This window comes from Salvelinus sp. IW2-2015, unplaced genomic scaffold (assembly GCF_002910315.2).
Source record: "Salvelinus sp. IW2-2015 unplaced genomic scaffold, ASM291031v2 Un_scaffold3535, whole genome shotgun sequence".
In the NCBI taxonomy this organism is placed as follows: Eukaryota; Metazoa; Chordata; class Actinopteri; order Salmoniformes; family Salmonidae; genus Salvelinus; species Salvelinus sp. IW2-2015.
The window spans coordinates 47,745-54,377 of record NW_019944815.1 but is presented as its reverse complement, the minus strand read 5'-3'; the positions used below and the strand labels follow the sequence as shown (position 1 = coordinate 54,377).

The 6,633-nt window shown below is 44.9% G+C and overlaps 3 long non-coding RNA genes across 4 annotated transcripts in view; 1 reads left to right on the top strand and 2 right to left on the bottom strand.

Moving 5' to 3' along the window:
• The window catches only part of LOC139025907 (uncharacterized), a 2,227-nt gene extending 1,927 nt beyond the window's left edge, over positions 1–300 (bottom strand). Inside the window, exon 1 of the long non-coding RNA XR_011477576.1 lies at positions 36–300. This is a non-coding gene — a long non-coding RNA (uncharacterized lncRNA). The remainder of the gene's footprint in view (positions 1–35) is intronic.
• A 117-nt stretch (positions 301–417) lies between these two features.
• On the top strand, positions 418–1,942 carry LOC139025906 (uncharacterized). The gene is made up of 2 exons (XR_011477575.1): positions 418–1,580; positions 1,762–1,942. It is a non-coding gene; the product is annotated as an uncharacterized lncRNA (long non-coding RNA).
• Positions 1,806–6,627, bottom strand: LOC112076047 (uncharacterized). Of its 2 annotated transcripts, XR_011477574.1 has the most exons (3): positions 6,252–6,627; positions 2,425–6,209; positions 1,806–2,377 (listed from the first exon to the last, which is right to left on the bottom strand). It is a non-coding gene; the product is annotated as an uncharacterized lncRNA (long non-coding RNA). The 2 variants fall into 2 exon arrangements; XR_011477573.1 differs by having other exon boundaries at positions 2,425–6,627.
• Between the last annotated feature and the right edge of the window lie 6 nt (positions 6,628–6,633).

Here is a 6,633-nt window from a genome sequence, read left to right as displayed (position 1 = left end):
AGAACTAGTGATGGAGGAGGGAACGAGGAGATGACGGACTAGTGATGGAGGGAACGAGGAGATGACAGACTAGTGATGGAGGAGGGAACCGAGGATATGACAGACTAGTGATGGAGGAGAGAACGAGGAGATGACAGACTAGTGATGGAGGAGGGAACGAGGAGATGACAGACTAGTGATGAGGAGGGAACGAGGAGATGACAGACTAGTGATGGAGGAGGAACGAGGAGATGACGGACTAGTATGGAGGAGGGAACGAGGAGATGACGGACTAGTGATGGAGGAGGGAACGAGGAGATGACAGAGATAGTGATGGAGGAGGAACGAGAGAATGACAGACTAGTGATGGAGGAGGGAACGAGGAGATGACAGACTAGTGATGGAGGAGGGAACGAGGAGGTGACAGACTAGTGATGGAGGAGGGAACGAGGAGATGGCGGACTAGTGATGGAGGAGGGAACGAGGAGATGACGGACTAGTGATGGAGGAGGAACGAGGAGATGACGGACTAGTGATGGAGGAGGGAACGAGGAGATGACGGACTAGTGATGGAGGAGGGAACGAGAGATGACGGACTAGTGATGGAGGGAACGAGGAGATGACAGACTAGTGATGGAGGAGGGAACGAGGAGATGACAGACTAGTGATGGAGGGAACAAGGAGATGACAGACTTCTAATTTAAACAGTAGTGATGGAGGAGGGAACGAGGAGATGAATAACAGATCAATGAAAGGCACATCAACTTTGGTCCGGTTTGGTTTCTGTTGTTTGTGACGATTCAGTATAAAAACTAAAAACATGAGGATTTTAGTGTCTCAGCCCGTTTTGATAATGTAAAATGTTAGGTCACAATTGGAAAAGAAGGCATAAAGTCTTTCATCATGGCTGAACTATGCTGCCTGAGTTAAGACGTGACTTGGTCTGCCTCCCAAATGGTCCCCTATTCCCTATCTAGTGCACTACTTTAGACCAGTGGCCCTACATAGGGAACAGGGTGGCATTTGGGATGCAAACCTTGTAACTATTCAGTCGGGACAGAGATGTAGAGAACGCTGTGTGGTTTCGATCTGAAGGTTAGAGAGACATAAAACATTCAGACATTCTAGAATAATCCGCTTTTCATGATGATACAAAAGGTTTAGAGTCATGTCTGGCTTCTTTCCTGTTCAGAAATTGAAAAAAAAAAAAAAACGTTTTCAATAACATCGCTTTTAGACGTGAGAGAATCAATCCACCGAAAGATACGTATCATGAAGACCATGACCAAGGCAGCTCGTTAGCTCTGTTCCAGGGCGTCACGTGGCGCTCAGCATCAGCAAACCTCACTTAAACGCCCTGGACCAGAGCTAAACTAAAGGGTGAACGTCTACTGCATAAATAACCAAGATGGTGGTTTATGAAGTTCACAGTCTGAACCAGCCCTCAGACACCACAGTCCTATTCCCAGCATACTATTCCCTGCATACTATTCCCTGCATACTATTCCCTACTATTTTTGATGCACCCAAACAGCATTGGGCCGAGGTCAGAAGTAATGCACTATATAGGAAATAGGTTGCTATTGACGACGCATCCCCTGGTCCCGTGTGGCTCAGTTGGTAGAGCATGGCGCTTGCAACGCCAGGGTTGTGGGTTCATTCCCCACGGGGGGACCAGGATGAATATGTATGAACTTTCCAATCGTAAGTCGCTCTGGATAAGAGCGTCTGCTAAATGACTTAAAATGTAAATGTAAATGTAAAATGTAAACGCATCCTCAGGGGCGTTCGGCCAAACTGTTGTGAAAAACAGTGACAGACAAACATTACCAGTTTTGACCTTTTTTAAAGAAAAATATTCTAATTAAACACACGTCATCACTGCAGATCAAATGAAAAATACCCTCAAAAGAATCATACGAGAAACAAGTCGAATAAGATTACAGCTAAAAAAACAAAACAAGATGGGAGATTTTCTAAACAGCTTCACTCAAAAAACAGCAAAATGGAGGAAAACCTGAAATGACCTGAGAGGGTGTTGTGGGCCTCAACATCAGATAATGAACCGAGGTAACGTACGTATCACATAGAATAACATTATACCCTACGTTACTGACGTACATAGCCTATCTATCCAGGTGGATTTTACAATGAACTGACAACCAGTCAACAGCAGTGCACTATATAGGGAATAGGGTACCATTTGGTATCCAAGCATCTTCCAGTCATTGAGTGAAACACTACCACTGATTGTCCCTCAATGTGTATTGTGTAATCAGCTCACTACAAACATACTATAAGAACAGTTCACTTCTACTGTAGAAACTGGCTTCACTTCTACTGTAGAAACTGGCTTCACTTCTACTGTTGAAACAGATTTCACTTCTACTGTAGGAAACTGGCTTCACTTCTACTGTTGAAACTTCACTTCTACTGGTAAGAAACTGGCTTCACTTCTACTGTAGAAACTGGCTTCACTTTTACTGTAGGAACTGGCTTCACTTCTACTGTAGAAACTGGCTCCCTTCTACTGTAGAAACTGGCTTCACTTCTACTTGTAGAAACTGGCTTCACTTCTACTGTAGAAACTAGCTTCACTTCTACTGTAGAAACTGGCTTCACTTCTACTGTAGAAACTGGCTTCACTTTTACTGTAGAAACCTAAGCCCTTTTTTTTTTTGGACCTCACCGGATTTGTTAAGCAAGTCAGTATTTTCTTCAATAGATTGTAAAGAAAAATGTAAAAAATAAAAATACCACCGAGGTCCATTTGCATAACAAGACATTTTGAGGATGCTGCTGTAGAACTGCTGGACAAAGAGCTAATAAAACTGTTTAGAATGTGAAAACCTCAAGCGAGTAACAACACGTCATACATGCGTACATCCAAGTCCCAAATAAGTGTAAGACTTTGAATAAGTCTTCAAATTTTGAAATAATTATTCTGATAAATGTGTTGGAACAGCTACAGGGATAGAGAGGCCCACGGTACACACACACTGTGGTATTTCAGAGTTTCCTGTTCATTTCTCTAAGACGTGCACTCAAAGCACCAAACATTAACTTCCATTTCAAAAATATCATATAATACAGCCAACATATAAAACACAGTTCTCTACATGAATCAAATCTGTCACCAGATAGATAGTACATGAGATAGTGTCCGTCTCAAATTACACCCTATTCCCTATCTAGTGCACTACTTTAAATGAATGCATCATATAGGGGATAGGATGCGATTTGATAGACAGACACGGTCTAAAACCTATTGATTATGAACACATTACATCATAAGGCACGTAATAAGAAGTGAAGTAAATACACAGTAAATATGATTCTGATTTCTTGTCTGATTATAGTGGTACAAAAACCCAGTGAGGTTTTCACATGACTTTTCTTCTCTTCTAGAAAAAAGAACAAATGACCAAAATATGAAGTAACTTTTTCTTTGTCTTTAAAGAATCTTGACAATCATTTAGGATATAGACTTGAATAGTTCTGCTTTTTGTTAAGATTGTAAACTTCAAAACAATTATTTAAATTGATTTATTTTACTTTTTTTTTTTGTAGAAGGATTTCCCGTTGTTTAGCTTAAGGTAAATCTTAACAGGGACACCATCTCTTGCCTTGCGGATATTTTTATTAGTATTCTTCTTCCCCTGGCGATTTATGAGACATGACATGGGCTGAGGTTAGTTGACACAGACACAGTCCTAAATTACCCAGAATGCTACTCAGCGGGTCCACATGACCCTCCTTGGAATGTTAAGGCTAGAACACAGCAGCACCAGACAGACAGACAGACAGACAGACAGACAGACAGACAGACAGACAGACAGACAGACCATCGTTATGGGAGCCAGACAGACCATCGTTATGGGAGCCAGACAGACCATCGTTATGGGAGCCATACAGACCATCGTTATGGGAGCCAGACAGACCATCGTTATGGGAGCCAGACAGACCATCGTTATGGGAGCTAGACAGACCATCGTTATGGGAGCTAGACAGACCATTGTTATGGGAGCCAGACAGACCATCGTTATGGGAGCCCGACAGACAGACAGACCATCGTTACAGGAGCCAGACAGACAGACTATCGTTACGGGAGACAGACAGACAGACTATCGTTACAGGAGCCAGACAGACAGACTATCGTTACGGGAGACAGACAGACAGACAGACAGACCATTGTTACGGGAGCCAGACAGACCATTGTTACGGGAGCTAGACAGACCATCGTATGGAGCCAGACAGACAGACAGACCATCGTTACGGGAGCCAGACATACCATTGTTATGGGAGCCAGACAGACCATTGTTACGGGAGCTAGACATACCATCGTATGGGAGCCAGACAGACAGACCATCGTTACAGGAGCCAGACAGACAGACTATCGTTACGGGAGACAGACAGACAGACTATCGTTACGGGAGACAGACAGACAGACCATTGTTACGGGAGCCAGACAGACCATTGTTACGGGAGCTAGACAGACCATCGTATGGGAGCCAGACAGACAGACAGACAGACAGACCATCGTTACGGGAGCCAGACAGACCATTGTTATGGGAGCCAGACATACCATTGTTACGGGAGCTAGACAGACCATCGTATGGGAGCCAGACAGACAGACAGACAGACCATCGTTACGGGAGCTAGACAGATCATTGTTACGGGAGCCAGACAGACCATCGTTACGGGAGCCAGACAGACAGACCATCGTTATGGGAGCCAGACAGACCATCGTATGGGAGCCAGACAGACCATCGTATGGGAGCCAGACAGACGATCGTTACGGGAGCCAGACAGACATGGGATGCATCCCAAATGGCAACATATTCCGTATTTAGTGCACTACTTTGTGTAGTGGATAAGGAATAGGGCACTACTTTGTGTAGTGGATAGGGAATAGGGTGCTATTTGGGACAATCCCTCTCAGCAGAGGTTGTCCTCCAGCCAAACGGAGCTGTGCAGTCCGGTGTGGGCCAGTTGGCCTGGGTCGTATTCAGTAGTGTACAAAGTAGCAAAGCGGTTTGCAACGGAAAACAAGAGTTTCGTAGTTACAGTCCCATCGCTGAAACTCCCCTACGGACTCGGGAGAGGCAAAGGTCAAGGTTAAGCACTGCTCGCTTAACCCCGAAAGCCATCCGCACCAATGTGTCCAGCTGGTGACTGAAGTCAGCTTGCAGGCGCCCGGCCCGCCACAAGGAGTCGCTATATCGCGATAGGACAAGGAAGGACATGCCGGCCGGCCAAACCCTCCCCTAAGCCAAACAACGCTGAGCGAATTGTGCGCCACCTCATGGGTTTCCTGGTCACGGGCGGTGGTGACATAGCCTGGGATCGAACCGGGTCTGTAGTGATGCCCTAGACAGCTGCGCCACTTGGGAGGCCTTGAAAACAAGAGTTTCTTATTGGATAGTTCATCCCTGTTTCGGTATGTTTTTTTCCCGTTAGTTTCTATTGAATACGACCCAGGACTATGGCTCTGGGAGGCTGTTCTGATATGTGGATAGACCAGACCTCAGGGTCAAATTAAAGCACATTGAATTAGCTATGCCTATTATTCACAGGTCATTACTGTAGTCTACTGTACTCCCTGGTCTGGTCTGATCCGGTCCGGTCTGGTCTGCCCTGGCCTGGTCTGGTCTGGTCCAAGGACTCTGCACAGTAAATTCGATTCCCCTTTTTGCTTTGAACTGTTTTCTCTCTTTTTGACATTTCAATGATAACCATCACTGTTAAACAAAACAAAACAGCTGTTGTTGTTGTCATGGTGATCTGAGTGGCGTGGTACAAATGTTTAGCTGAGCTACTCAGCGTCGCGCCATGATGATGTCACACCGTGACGTCACAGAGGAGGAGGCCTGATCATTGGTTGCCCCTCAATCAATGTCGTAATGTTACTTAAAATGGAGGCAGCCCATTGGTTGGGAGGAGCGTCGCTATCGGCTTCGTCACCTCTTCGATCCTTCCTCCGTGTCCGTGAAGATAACCGTTAAACACCTTGTGTCTCGGATTCATCTGTTTATTCTCATCCGGTAAGTCATCCGCTCAGAAGACATCCAGTGACTGAAGAGTAGCCAGACTACCGGTACACGTGGTTTAAACGACAACGATGGTCGCAGTTCACCACTACATGACGTTGGTGTGCCGATAGTTAAGGAGTAGAGGGGGTTGGTGCTTCAGTTATAATGTAACAATAAGGAGTAGAGGGGGTTGGTTGCCTTCAGTTATAATGTAACAATAAGGAGTAGAGGGGTTGGTACTTCAGTTATAAGTAACAATAAGGAGTAGAGGGGGTTGGTACTTCAGTTATAATGTACAATAAGGAGTAGAGGGGTTGGTGCTTCAGTTATAATGTAACAATAAGGAGTAGAGGGGGTTGGTACTTCAGTTATAATGTAACAATAAGGAGTAGAGGGGGTTGGTAACTTCAGTTATAATGTAACAATAAGGAGTAGAGGGGGTTGGTGCTTCAGTTATAATGTAACAATAGGAGTAGAGGGGGTTGGTACTTCAGTTATAATGTAACAATAAGGAGTAGAGGGGGTTGGTGCTTCAGTTATAATGTAACAATAAGGAGTAGAGGGGTTGGTGCTTCAGTTATAATGTAACTATAAGGAGTAGAGGGGGGTTGGTACTCAGTTA